This window comes from Rhinatrema bivittatum, chromosome 6 (genome assembly GCF_901001135.1).
Source record: "Rhinatrema bivittatum chromosome 6, aRhiBiv1.1, whole genome shotgun sequence".
NCBI classification, from domain to species: domain Eukaryota; kingdom Metazoa; phylum Chordata; class Amphibia; order Gymnophiona; family Rhinatrematidae; genus Rhinatrema; species Rhinatrema bivittatum.
In genome coordinates this window covers 79,657,740-79,671,968 of record NC_042620.1, presented here as the reverse complement: position 1 = coordinate 79,671,968, position 14,229 = coordinate 79,657,740, and positions in this window count along the sequence as shown.

Genomic DNA, 14,229 nt, shown 5'->3' with positions numbered 1-14,229 from the left:
TGTGGTGAGGAGGATGGAGCATGAGAGGTGTGGGGAGAGAGGAGACAAGAGGTGTGAGGAGAGGAGGTAGGAGGGCAGGATTGCTAGGAGGAGGAGTAGGGACATGCATAGGAATAGAGATAGGCAGGAGGGAAGGGATAGGTGGAGGTGGGAGACAGAAGGTGATAGGCAAGTGAGGACGGAGAGAAAAGTATGGCAGGCTAGGGATAGAGAGAGATAGCAGAGTGGAAGGGAGTTTGCAGAGCAGGAGGTGGGAGGAAGGAAGGGGAGAGGGGAGTGGAAGGGAGAGTGAGGAAAGGAAGGACACTTCTCTGGAAGTGGAAGGTGAAATAGAGATATATTCTTTAGAGTTTGTGTGTGTCTGAGGTAATAAGCAAGCCAGAGATAGTTAATTCTAGTGTCTGTCTTTTCCACCCACTCAACCCTTGAGTTTTAGGCAAGAGACACTTTCTCATTAAAAATCAATCAGGGTCTTATCAAAATCAGACTATTGTACCAGCCCTTATTGAAAGCTTAATCATCCCCTGGTAGGACACTAGCTGATTAATTAGAAAATTCACCTGTAAATTTTAAGTACTCTAATTCCAACTCCCTCAGTATCCTAAACTTAACTAGGAACTCAATAAAATTAAGATGAAGACAGCAGTCCAGCAGCAAGAGGGGGGCTTTCCAGTCTTTTGCATTGAGTGTCACATGTATGATTTTTTACCCGCTGGTGAGAGATTGTATGTATGCACTCGGTGCAAAGAGCTCCTGGCTCTCAGGGAACGAGTCCGAGCTCTGGAGGCTAGAGTAGCTGACTTGGAGGAGTGGAGGCAGACAGAGAGGTACATTGATGAGACCTTCAGGGGCATAGAAGCCAAGTCCCAAATCTAGTCGGGCAGCCCCAGTGCTGCCTTGGATCAGAAGGATCTCCCAGTAGGAGAACATCACCCTGGTGTAGCAGGAAGTGATCCTGTAGCAAGGACCTGCTCTCTAGCGGGCCAATTCAGCCTCCTATTAGTGGCCAAGAAAGAACTCAAACTTATTTCGCAAGTAGTCAACATTGACAATAAATTCGAAGTGGACTTCTTTAAATCTCCTCAGTTCCAAATCTGCCTGGTCTATTCCCCTCCAGGCCTCCTCAATAATAATGATTCCCCTCTTATCAAATTCATTGCAGATAAGATTGACATGGACATACCTGCCATTATACTTGGGGACTTCAACTTACACGTTGATTGTATCCCACAGTCACCCTCATGCGAAGCCTTCCTTTCTTCCATCTCAGCCATGGGCTTCACACAATCTGTATCCAGCCCCACCCACAAAGCAGGATATACCCTAGACCTGATTTTTACAAACTCCCATCTCCTCACAACTGCACCCCCCACCTGCACCCCCATACCATGGTCAGACCACTCATAAAATCGACCCTCACGATACACAAAACACACAGCTCTAACAAAAAACAAAACAATATCATACACTATAGAAAATCCTGCTCTTTAGAGGAACTTACCCTATCCCTTTCGAAGGACCTGCAGAATCTAGACCTCACCGATGAAGTTACGGCCTACAGCTCTTGGAAGAACATTACAAAACATATTGCTGATGTAATCTGCCCCTGTATCACCAAAGAAATAACGCCTTCCAACCCCAAGAAGCCATGGTACACCCCTGAACTTAAGGCTCTCAAACTTCAATTATGAGCCAAAGAAAAGAATTGGCGTAAGAACCCCACCTCAGCCCTTCAATTATCCTACAAACACACCCTCCACACCTACAGAACTTCCATTTTGAAAACAAAAAGAGATTACTATGCTCGAAAAATCCACAATTACCAATATGATGCTAAAGCCCTCTTCGCTTATGTAACTTCCCTCACAAATTCGACCCCTCCTCCCATCACGGATACTGATGCAAAAAACAAATGTAATGAATTAGCTAACTTCTTCCACACCAAAATTACCATCCTTATCTCAACTTTCCCCCCTCCCTCCCCTCTCCCTTTTACCATCCAGAAGAACCCCAACACCACTCTTAACTCTTTCGAACCTACCTCTGCCTCTGAGATAACTAGATTCCTAAAGAAAATTAAGCCCTCCACACACCCAGAAGACTCCATCCCTACAAAATCCCTCTTGGCTATCCCTGACATCATAGCCAAACCCATTTCAGAAATCATTAACTGCTCCCTCACTCTTGGTCAAGTCCCCTCTGAACTGAAACAAGCCACTCTCAAACCCATACTAAAGAAACCTAACCTTGACCCTGCAGTTCCTTCCAACTTCAGACCAATATCTAATTTATCATTCATAGCGAAAATTATGGAAAGGGTAGTCAATGCTCAGCTCATAGAACACCTTGAAAATCACAGCCTGTTATTCCCATCACAGTTCGGTTTCCGAAAGTTCTTTAACACCGAAACTCTGCTAATCTCCCTTACTGACATCATTCTCAAAAGTCTGGATAAAGGCCAAACATGTATTCTGGCCATGCTAGACATCTCTGCGGCTTTTGATATCGTTAGCCACAATATTCTAATCAACCGGCTTTCGGACATCGGTATTTCAGGCCCAGCACTGATTTGATTTACTTCCTTTCTGGACGACCGCCACTTTAAAGTCAAAATCGGCAACCACGAATCAAACCCTGTTAAGCTATCCATGGGGTCCCTCAAGGCTCTTCCCTTTCCCCAACCCTCTTCAATATTTACCTTCTTCCTTTATGCCAACTCCTTGCAGACCTCTGACTTACACACTACGACTATGCAGATGACGTTCAGGTTCTCATCCCTGTCACCGACTCCATGACTAATGCCCTCAAAACCTGGGATAAATGCCTCAATTCAATCAACAGTCTTCTCACCAACCTCAACCTCGCCTTAAACACCTCAAAAACAGAACTACTTTTTATCTCACCTGCCGCCACATCCCCCTCCCCCTCTCACCTCCCACCCCTCTTCACATCATGTCAGAGATCTTGGGGTCACCCTGGATAACCACCTCAATCTCCAAAAACACATATCTAACATAGTAAAGGACTGCTTCTTTAAACTTTATATTCTGAAGAAAGACCCCTCCTTCACCTCAGTGACTTCCGAACAGTTCTCCAAGCCACCATATTCACAAAGTTAGACTATTGCAATTCCTTACTCTGGGGTCTACCCTCAACCACAATCAAACCGCTGCAGATGCTGCAAAATGCAGCAGCTAGAATCCTCACAAACTCCCGCAGATCAGACCACATAACCCCAATTCTCAAAGACCTTCACTGGCTTCCAATCCCAGCCAGAATCCATCATAAATGCCTAACAATTATCCACAAAACCCTACACAATAAAGAGATGCATTGGCTCAATGGTTCACTCCAATATCACTCCCCCAACAGACCAACCAGATCCGCCTATTTAGGAATTTTGTCAACCCCTTCTCACAAACTCTCACAGCTTGCCTCCACTCGAGAAAGAGCCTTTTCCATAGCAGGACCATCTCTATGGAACTCGATGCCACCCGACCTACACCTAGAGCATTGCACAACAACCTTCAAAAAAAAGTTGAAAACCTGGCTGTTCAAACAGGCATTTACGTAATCTTAGCATACCCTGGACCACTTAGCCTTGTAATAAAGATTGTACTATAATGTAGGGATGTGAATCATTTTTTGACTATTTAAAACAATTGTCAGATATATTTTAAATCATCAAAAATCGTTAGAGCCGCGATACAATAACAATTCCCCCGATTTATCATCAAAAATCGTAAATCGGGGGAGGGCGGGAAAACTGGCACACCAAAACAACCCTAAAACCCACCCCGACCCTTTAAAAGAAATCCCCCACCCTCCCGAACCCCCCCAAAATGTTTTAAATTACCTGGGGTCCAGTGGGGGGGTCCCGGCGCGATCTCCCACTCTCTGGCCACGGCTGCATTAAGAGAAATGGCGCCGGTGGCCCTTTGCCCTTACCATATGACAGGGCAAAGGTAGCGCCGGCACCAATTTGGTTCCTGTGGCCCGACGTCACGAGTGCAGGAGATCGCTCCCGGACCCCCGCTGAACCCCCAGAGACTTTTGGCCAGCTTGGGGGGGCCTCCTGACCCCCACAAGACTTGCCAAAAGTCCAGCAGGGGTCCGGGAGCGACCTGCATGCGGGCCGATTTGCCAATATTCAAAATGGCGCCGGCGCTACCTTTGCCCTCACTTTGTCGACATAGTGAGGGCAAAATGGCCGGCGCCATTTTGAATATTGGCAATACGGCCCGAGTGCAGAAGGTCGCTCCCGGACCCCCGCTGGACTTTTGGCAAGTCTTGTGGGGGTCAGGAGGCCCCACCAAGCTGGCCAAAAGTCCCTGTGGGTCCAGCAGGGGTCCGGGAGCGATCTCCTGCACTCGTGACGTTGGGTCACAGGAACCAAAATGGTGCCGGCGCTACCTTTGCCCTGTCATATGATAAGGGCAAAGGGCCACCGGCGCCATTTCTCTTAACGCAGCCGTGGCCAGAGAACGGGAGATCGCGCCGGGACACCCCCCCCCCCCCCCAACTGGACCCCAGGTAATTTAAAACATTTTGGGGTGGTTCGGGAGGGTGGAGGATTTATTTTAAAGGGTCGGGGTGGGTTTTAGGGTTGTTTTGGTGTGCCGGTTTTCCCGCCCTCCCCCGATAAAATGATTTTTTAACCTAAAAAAGTAAGACAATCAGATTCCCCCCCCCCCCCTCAGCCAAACTCGATCGCTAAGACGATCGATCACACGATTCACATCCCTACTGTAATGTAATATAATGTAATATACCTACGGATAATGTAATACAATACTCTGCTATTGTACCGCATTATAATGTTGTTGTAATGTAATATAGTTTCGGTTAATCTTTCCTAAATTCTGTATCTATCTTCCTCTCTCTAGGTCCCTCTGACCATTCTGCTCTCTTTCCCATTCCTCTTGAATCCCCTGTTAGATGTAACTATTATTTTCCTTTCCAACTGTAAAGTTGTTACCCCTGTTTTTATGTAAACCGATGTGATATCCATTTGAATGTCGGTATATAAAAATTTGAAAGAAAGAAAGAAAGAAAGATCATGTTTTGCCCTAAGGCTGCATGGGGGGAAACAGAGCAGTCATCACTGACATAAATATCAAATCTAGAAATGCAATAAAATAAAAATGCTTTTAATGACAGAACATACACAGTGACCACAAATACCAATACCAAACAGATGGCGCAAAGACATACTATCAAACAGAACTTCAAACTTTTCATGCTGCAGAATGTCAAACTTCGAATGCCAATTCACAAATGGGCGGATTTTAAATGCCCTGCTCGCGTAAATCCACCCGGATTTACGCGAGCAGGGCCCTCACGCGCCGGCGTACCTATTTTGCATAGGCCGCCGGCACGCGCAGAGCCCCCGGGACGTGCGTAAGTCCCGGGGGTTTTTTAAGGGGGCATGTCGGGGGTGGGGCCGAATGATGCGGCGTTTCGGGGGCAGGACATGGTGTTTCGGGGGTGGGACCGGGGGCATGGTGCCGGCCCGGGGGCGGGGTCGAGGTCTCCGGACCAGCCCCCGGGTCGGATGACGGCACGCCAGCAGTGTGCTGGCGTGCGTAGATTTACGTCTGCTTCTAGCAGGCGTAAATCGAGGGACAAAGGTAAGGGGGGGTTTAGATAGGGCCGGGGGGGTGGGTTAGGTAGGGGAAGGTGAGGGGAGGGCGAAAGAAAGTTCCCTCCGAGGCCGCTCCGATTTCGGAGCGGCCTCAGAGGGAACAACATGCTAGGTGGAGAGAATGTTGCCCAAATCACTTCTTGGAGTGAGCGTCCTCACTCCGACGGCCAGCAAATCTGCACTAGAGACCACTGTTCTGTCCGTAGGTCTCATGTGGAATGCGAAAGTGGCCCCCAACCCCCGACGCTCATACCTAATCCCCACCCCAAGTTAGTAGGTGGCCCTCCCATAGGGATTCAAATACCTGTCTAGGGCATAGGCACTAGGGATGTGAATCGTGTCCTCGATCGTCTTAACGATCGATTTCGGCTGGGAGGGGGAGGGAATCGTATTGTTGCCGTTTGGGGGGGTAAAATATCGTGAAAAATCGTGAAAAATCGAAAAATCGAAAAACCGGCACATTAAAACCCCCTAAAACCCACCCCCGACCCTTTAAATTAAATCCCCCACCCTCCCGAACCCCCCCCAAATAACTTAAATAACCTGCGGGTCCAGCGGCGGTCCGGAACGGCACGGGTCCGGAACGGGCTCCTGCTCCTGAATCTTGTCGTCTTCAGCCGGCGCCATTTTCCAAAATGGCGGCGGCCATAGACGAAAAAGATTGGACGGCAGGAGGTCCTTCCGGACCCCCGCTGGACTTTTGGCAAGTCTCGTGGGGGTCAGGAGGCCCCCCACAAGCTGGCCAAAAGTTCCTGGAGGTCCAGCGGGGGTCAGGGAGCGATTTCCCGCCGCGAATCGTTTTCGTACGGAAAATGGCGCCGGCAGGAGATCGACTGCAGGAGGTCGTTCAGCGAGGCGCCGGAACCCTCGCTGAACGACCTCCTGCAGTCGATCTCCTGCCGGCGCCATTTTCCGTACGAAAACGATTCGCGGCGGGAAATCGCTCCCTGACCCCCGCTGGACCTCCAGGAACTTTTGGCCAGCTTGTGGGGGGCCTCCTGACCCCCACGAGACTTGCCAAAAGTCCAGCGGGGGTCCGGAAGGACCTCCTGCCGTCCAATCTTTTTCGTCTATGGCCGCCGCCATTTTTCGGCGCCATTTTGGAAAATGGCGCCGGCTGAAGACGACAAGATTCAGGAGCAGGAGCCCGTTCCGGACCGCTGCCGTTCCGGACCGCCGCTGGACCCGCAGGTTATTTAAGTTATTGGGGGGGGGGTTCGGGAGGGTGGGGGATTTAATTTAAAGGGTCGGGGGTGGGTTTTAGGGGGTTTTAGTGTGCCGGCTCACGATTCTAACGATTTATAACGATAAATCGTTAGAATCTGTATTGTATTGTGTTCCATAACGGTTTAAGACGATATTAAAATTATCGGACGATAATTTTAATCGTCCTAAAACGATTCACATCCCTAATAGGCACTATAGTAAGGTGCTTGCTCTCTCTCTCTCTCTCTCTCTCTCTCTCTCTCTCTCTCTCCTGATTTAGCTATTGCATGGGAAGTCTCTTTTTGCATGTGATCCTGTTACAAAATGACCCCCATAGTGCTCCCAACTGTAGGATTCCTGGTCCTTTTCATGTGGGTTCCTTGGTCTCATCATGGAACTTTTGCACCTTCAAATTAAAATTAAAAAAGAGAGATTCCTTGTAATGAAAAAAAATATCTGAAAAGGCAAATTCTGTCAGAGTCCAATAAGAGTAGAAGAAACAATTTCTTCATCTATTGATTTATTTTTTCAAAATAAGCCATTAAATTCAATACATTAACTGAAGTTGGGCTTGTCCACTTTTCTTTATGAAACGGTGGCAAATAATATGCTCTTGAAATGGGAGGTAAAGCATTTTCTGGCATCTTACACACCTAAGAACAAAAGAAATTGCCAAGCTGGGTCAGACCAAGGGTCCATCAAGCCCAGCATCCTGTTTCCAACAGAGGCCAAACCAGGCCACAAGAACCTGGCAAGTACCCAAACACCAAGAAGATTACATGCTCCTGATGCCAGCAATAGCAGAGGCCATTCCCTAAGTCAACTTGATTAATATCAGTTAATGGACTTCTCCTTCAAGAACTTATCCAAACCTTTTTTAAACCCAGCTACACTAACTGCACTAAGCACATCCTCTGGCAACAAATTCCAGAGTTTAATTGTGCATTGAGTGAAAAAGAATTTTTGCCAATTAGTCTTAAATGTGCTACTTGCTAACTTCATGGAGTGCCCCCTAGTCCTTCTATTATCCAAAAGTGTAAATAAGCGATTCACATCTACTCGTTCAAGACATCTATCATATCTCCACTCAGCTATCTCTTCTCCAAGCTGAACAGCCCTAACCTCTTCAGCCTTTCCTCACAACCCCTTTATCATTTTGGTTGCCCTTCTCTGTACTTTCTCCATCGCAACTATATCTTTTTTGAGATGCAGTGACCAGAATTGCTCCATGGTGTGGTCTCACCATGGAGCAATAAAGAGTCATTATGAAATTTTCCGTTTTATTAACCATTCCCTTCCTAATAATTCCCAACATTCTGTTTGCTTTTTTGACTGCTGCAACTCACTGAGCCGATGATTTCAAAGTATTAGCCATTATGATGCCTAGATCTTTTTCCTGGGTGGTAGCTCCTAATATGGAACCTAACATCATGTAACCACAGCAAGAGTTAATTTTCCCAATATGCAACACCTTGCACTTATCCACATTAAATTTCATCTGCCATTTGGATGAAATTTAATTTGGATCTTCCAGTCTTGCCATGCCTTCCTGTAATGTATCACAATCTGCTTGTGATTTAACTACTCTGAATAATTTTGTATCATCTGCAAATTTGATAACCTCACTCGTCGTATTCCTTTCCAGATCATTTATAAATATATTGAAAAGCACTGGTCCAAGTACAGATCCCTGAGGCACTCCACTGTTTACCCTTTTCCACTGAGAAAATTGACCATTTAATCCTGCCCTCTGTTTCCTGTCTTTTAACCAGTTTGTAAGCCATGAAAGGACATCGCCTCCTATCCCATGACTTTTTAGTTTTCTTAGAAGCCTCTCATGAGGGGCTTTGTCAACCACCTTCTGAAAATCCAAATACACTGCATCTACCGGTTCACCTTTATTTACATATTTATCACCTTTATCTACATGTTTATCATGGATTTACCCAAGGGAAGGCAAGACTTCCCTTGGGTAAATCCATGCTGTCTGTGTTCCATGAAACCATGTCTTTCTATATGTTCTATGATTTTGATCTTTAGAATAGTTTTCACTATTTTTCCTGGCATTGAAGTCAGGCTCACTGGTCTTAAGTTTCCCGGATCACCCCTGAAGCCCTTTTTAAATATTGGGGTTACATTGGCTACCCTCCAATCTTCTGGTAGAATGGATGATTTTAATGATAGGTTACAAACTTTAACTAATAGATCAGAAATTTCATTTTTGTGTTCCTTCAGTACCCTAGAATGCATACCTATACAAAATATTTTTTGACATATCCAAAGATGGTACCAACTTCTGTCTAGGAATGTTTATAAGCCTAATGTTCCTCTGATGCTCAACATTTTTCAACATTGCAACCTTACAGGTAAATTTTAAAATGAACATGTGTGCGCCCATAAATGTACATATTACACCACGAGCAAAAATATACCTCATTTTCTAAAGTATCTACAGCCTTTACATAGAGACAGAGAGAGAGAGAGAGAGAGACTGTATGAAAAGGAGTAGATTTGTACAATGCATCTAGCACTGCAGTAATCAAATCAACTCCTCTTGTTAGACTTTTCATCACTTATAAGGACTATAATTCTTTACTGCTGTCAATTTTAGTATGAATACCTCTGAATGTGTCTGGAACAACCCCCCCCCCCCCCCACCACCACCACCAACCCCAACTCACTTCCCGAAAACCTACCCCAGTTGAAAGTGCCCCTCTAGAGTGGTTTATAAATAGAGTTCAGACTGACTGTATTCAGAGTCTCTCCCAGCTCCTCATGAGGCGCAGTAGCAAAGTTACGTGTGCCAGTCTTGGGAAAGCCCATGACCTGCCCCTCTTCCGCCTCCTTATTCTGGGCACATGTACATGTGCCCTTCCTGGCTTCTTAAAATTCACATGCAGCCCACATATGTGGCCATTGTTGCATGAGAAACCCTTTTAAAATCTACCTCTTAATTTGGAAAAACAAGTGGCTCTTAGTAAGGGAGCCACTAGATTTCTGCAAAGCATTTACTTTAGGTTCTCTATTATCCAGCTTCTGTTTACATAGTAAAACATTCTGAGTAGCTGAAAAACTTATTTTTGTTCCCCACTTGTAACAAAAATGTGGCAATAGCCTTTAAAATTCTCTCCAGTGTATCACTGTAGGCATAGACAGGACAAACCAGGACATGACTTACTAGTACTGGTGATTCTGGAGTCCCACAGGAAGAATTTGTGCCTGTATAGTCTCCCTTCCCACAACTGAGCCATTTTTCCCAGGCTCTCTTCTTCCTCCTTGCCTGGCTTCCCTCTCCACCTTTTGGGCTTCCAAGACACACAGCTGCTACTGAAATCCCTACCTGATAGCTCTTCGGCATCAGCTCAGCTTGTGATGTCATTAAGCTGTGTCAAGGGAAACACTGTCTCCCATCACTCTTCCTCATGGCCCCAGTTGTGGAGAAGATTCACATGACTCTGGGATCAAAGATTTTTCTGCATTAGGGGAACCCAGCAGCTCACCTTCCCTTGCTGAGGAACCCAATGATGCCTCTCTGGAAGTCACTGCTACAGTCACTGATCTGGTAAGAAATGCATCAGTAAGGCCAGGTGGAGGTTGCAAGGAAAGCAGTGCAGAGTAATTGTGAGTCTTCCCATTAAACTTTCCCATGAGATAGTTATAAAGCAATAAATGACAAAGAGCCATATTAGCTCTTCCATCCTAATCTAGATATTTTAATGTGACTGCTTTCCCAGATCTTGCTTGAACAATGCATTCTAAAAGGAGGGGATTCTTCAATTTAAATCAGACCTGTTGGAACTAGGTGCCATATTCATATCAGTATAGCATTTTAAATGTATTTGAGAGCGCAACAGTGTTGAAAATGTCTCTTTAGATCCTGTCCAAATGGTACAGTTGATTCATTCGAAGCATGAGACTGAGAAAGTTTACGCCACTTCTAAATGTGCAGTAAGACCTGATTTTGAAATGCATATTGTTATAGAAAAAGGAAGGGCACAGGTTAGAAAGGGCTGGCCTCAAAAAGATATTGTGAGAGTTAAAGATAAAAAATCAGATTCAAATCAGGAAAAACAAGGACACGGATAATGAATCACAGAAAGTCCCTTATAAAATAAGGTACTTCAAAGTGAAAATAGGTAATAAATATGTATTGATAAGTAAGTGATTAAAAGTAAATGTGTGAATGAACACATTGTAAATATATCAGGTTAATTAAGTTGATAAAAATGTATCTATTATAACCATGTTTGTGATCACATTGGATTTTTAACTTTGCTTTTATTGTTTTTCTAATAATACAGTGAGGATATAACAAAGGATGGCGTACTTCATCAAGATATATTACTACTAATAAAAAGGAGAAAAGAGAACATTTTTGAAATGGTCTTATTTAATCCCACAAAACTTAGGGGATGGGGAAGAAAGAGAAAGAAGATTAAACATCAATCAACAGAATATAATAAAATCAATTGACCTGAAGACAAAACAAATAAGGACATATCCTTTCCTCAATTAAGGTTTAAGGTTTATTATCATTTATATACCGTTGTCTCAGCATAGCCTTCACAGCGGTTAACATTTCAATAAAATAAATAAAAACAATGAAGTTACAGTCATATCATAAAATAGAATACATATTTATCATTTAAAAAAAAAAAAAAACTAAAGAGAAAGTGCTGTAGATGTTAAGTTAGTATACATGCCTATTTCTCATTTTCAGTGTAAGCGCATTGAACAGCCATGTCTTAAGATCAGCTTTGAACTTCTTTTTATCCTGTTGCAGCCATAATTTAGATGGTAGCGTATTCCACAGTATTCTCTAATAAACTGAAATTACAGGGGTGTGTGAGAGAGTATATAAGAAACTCCCTCAAAACATAAAGGGGCGGATTTTCAGAGCCTGCTCGCGTAAATCCGCCCAAAACCGGGCGGATTTACGCGAGCAGGGCCCTGCGCGCCGGGAAGCCTATTTACATAGGCCTCCCGGCGCGCGCAGAGCCCCGGGACTCGCGTAAGTCCCGGGGTTCTCGGAGGGGGGCGTGTCGGGGGGCGTGTCGGGGCGGGCTCGGTCGTCGCGGCGTTCCGGGGGCGTGTCGGCAGCGTTTTGGGGGCGGGTACGGGGGCGTGGCTACGGCCCGGGGGCGTGGCCGCGCCCTCCGTACCCGCCCCCAGGTCGCGGCCCGGCGCGCAGCAGGCCCGCTGGCGCGCGGGGATTTACGTCTCCCTCCGGGAGGCGTAAATCCCCCGACAAAGGTAAGGGGGGGGTGTAGACAGGGCCGGGTGGGTGGGTTAGGTAGGGGAAGGGAGGGTAAGGTGAGGGGAGGGCAAAGGAAAGTTCCCTCCGAGGCCGCTCCGATTTCGGAGCGGCCTTGGAGGGAACGGGGGGAGGCAGCGCGGCTCGGCGCGCGCAGGCTATACAAAATCGATAGCCTTGCGCGCGCCGATCCAGGATTTTAGTGGATACGCGCGGCTCCGCGCGTATCTACTAAAATCCAGCGTACTTTTGCTTGAGTCTGATGCGCAAGCAAAAGTAGGCTGATCGCGCTTCTTTTAAAATCTACCCCAAAGGACTGGCAACAGCTGTCTGTACTGGTCCTCCTTAAGTGACAGCCCAGCAAGGAATTCTGAGCTAGGGTGGATCCCTGAAGACTGGATAAGAGACCAGGGCCCAGAGGGATTAGGGGGTCCCCAGGAGACAGAAGGAAACCTCAAAAAAGCAAACATACCTGAACTGTAAGTTGCACTGCCACATTTGTTTTGTTGAACTGCATGAAAGAACAAGATAATTTGGTTTGTTTATTTTTCACCAATAAAGAAGTATATAAAGATTTTTGCCAGAGCCCAGCCTGAAGTCTGTTCTCTGGCTGTTCTTGACCACTCGGTACCACATATGGTGGCATGCAGTGGGATCCCTGTTCTAAGTGGGAAGCACAAGCAGGAGCTCTACAAAGAAAGCAACATTTTTTTCCCACTGGGGCCTGGCTGCAGTGACTGCCAGGGAACCGGTTATAGCAGGTCAAGGGGGCTATCCCCACCTGACACAGCTAGTGAGTTAGTAAGGGGCGGACAGAACAGAAAGGTCTTTTGTTTTCTTTTCTCCTACCCCCAGAGACTTACCAAACATGTGGCTTGTGAAGGTGGAGGAGCAAAGAACATGGCGCAGCTGACTACCACCCTGGTGAGTGTGGTGACGGTAAAAACAATGACTAGGGTAGTTGTTCTTTAATATTTTTAATATATTTCAATTTTTGAAAATGTTTAAAATTAATGGATAAGAAAAATTGAGTACAGGATGTATTTATAAAGGTAGATGGTGAAGATAAAAAAGTAGGCAGTGCTTTAATAATGGAATGATTTTTATTTAAGGTTCCCTAATTACATTGGATTGGCAGTAACAGCCTGTTTGGCGTTATAGACTTCAGAGAATGTTATCCAAGAGGTTTCAAATATGAATATGAAGCTAATCCCCTGAAGAAACCATAAGGGTGAAACAGGAGCTTCCTGTCGGGACAGCAGTTGAATTGAGGCTAAGAAGAAAAAGGACTTGGCGTGAAAAGGTTTTCACTTAGTGCAATAAAGTATATTGGTAATTGTGTGTTTAGGGGATAACAAATGAATTGAGGGCAACAGGGTATAAAAACTCCACAGGTGTGAAAAAATAAGGTGATACATTGTAATTGAAGGGATATGTTTACATTGTATTAATGTCTATTGTAACATTTATGTGTTTGATGTTAAAGTGATGTTTTAAGAAAAAGTGTGTTTATAACATGTTGCTTAGTTGAATGAATGAGTGAGTGTATGGAAATGTAGGGTGTTTTATGTATGCTTTTAAACAAATATATGGAATAAAATATGTAATGTATTTAACATGTGAATACGGGTATATTGTATGTAAATCCATTATGGTGGGAACAGGATGCAGACCTGGGCTTGACAGCGCTCCAATGCCGTATCCACCTCCTCCCCTTCAGGTATTTATATATTTATTTTGGTATGCCTGTTCCCCTTTTACACTATTATATTTAGCTGGAAAACATCATGTTAAGCACTAAATTTGTGCAGAAAAATCAGTCCATACAATGAACATAAGAACATAAGAAATTGCCATGCTGGGTCAGACCAAGGGTCCGTCAAGCCCAGCATCCTGTTTCCAACAGAGGCCAAAACCAGGCCACAAGAACCTGGCAATTACCCAAACACTAAGAAGATCCCATGCTACTGATGCAATTAATAGCAGTGGCTATTCCCTAAGTAAAATTGATTAATAGCCATTAATGGACTTCTCCTCCAAGAACTTATCCAAACCTTTTTTGAACCCAGCTACACTAACTGCACTAACCACATCCTCTGGCAACAAATTCCAGCAAGCCTATACA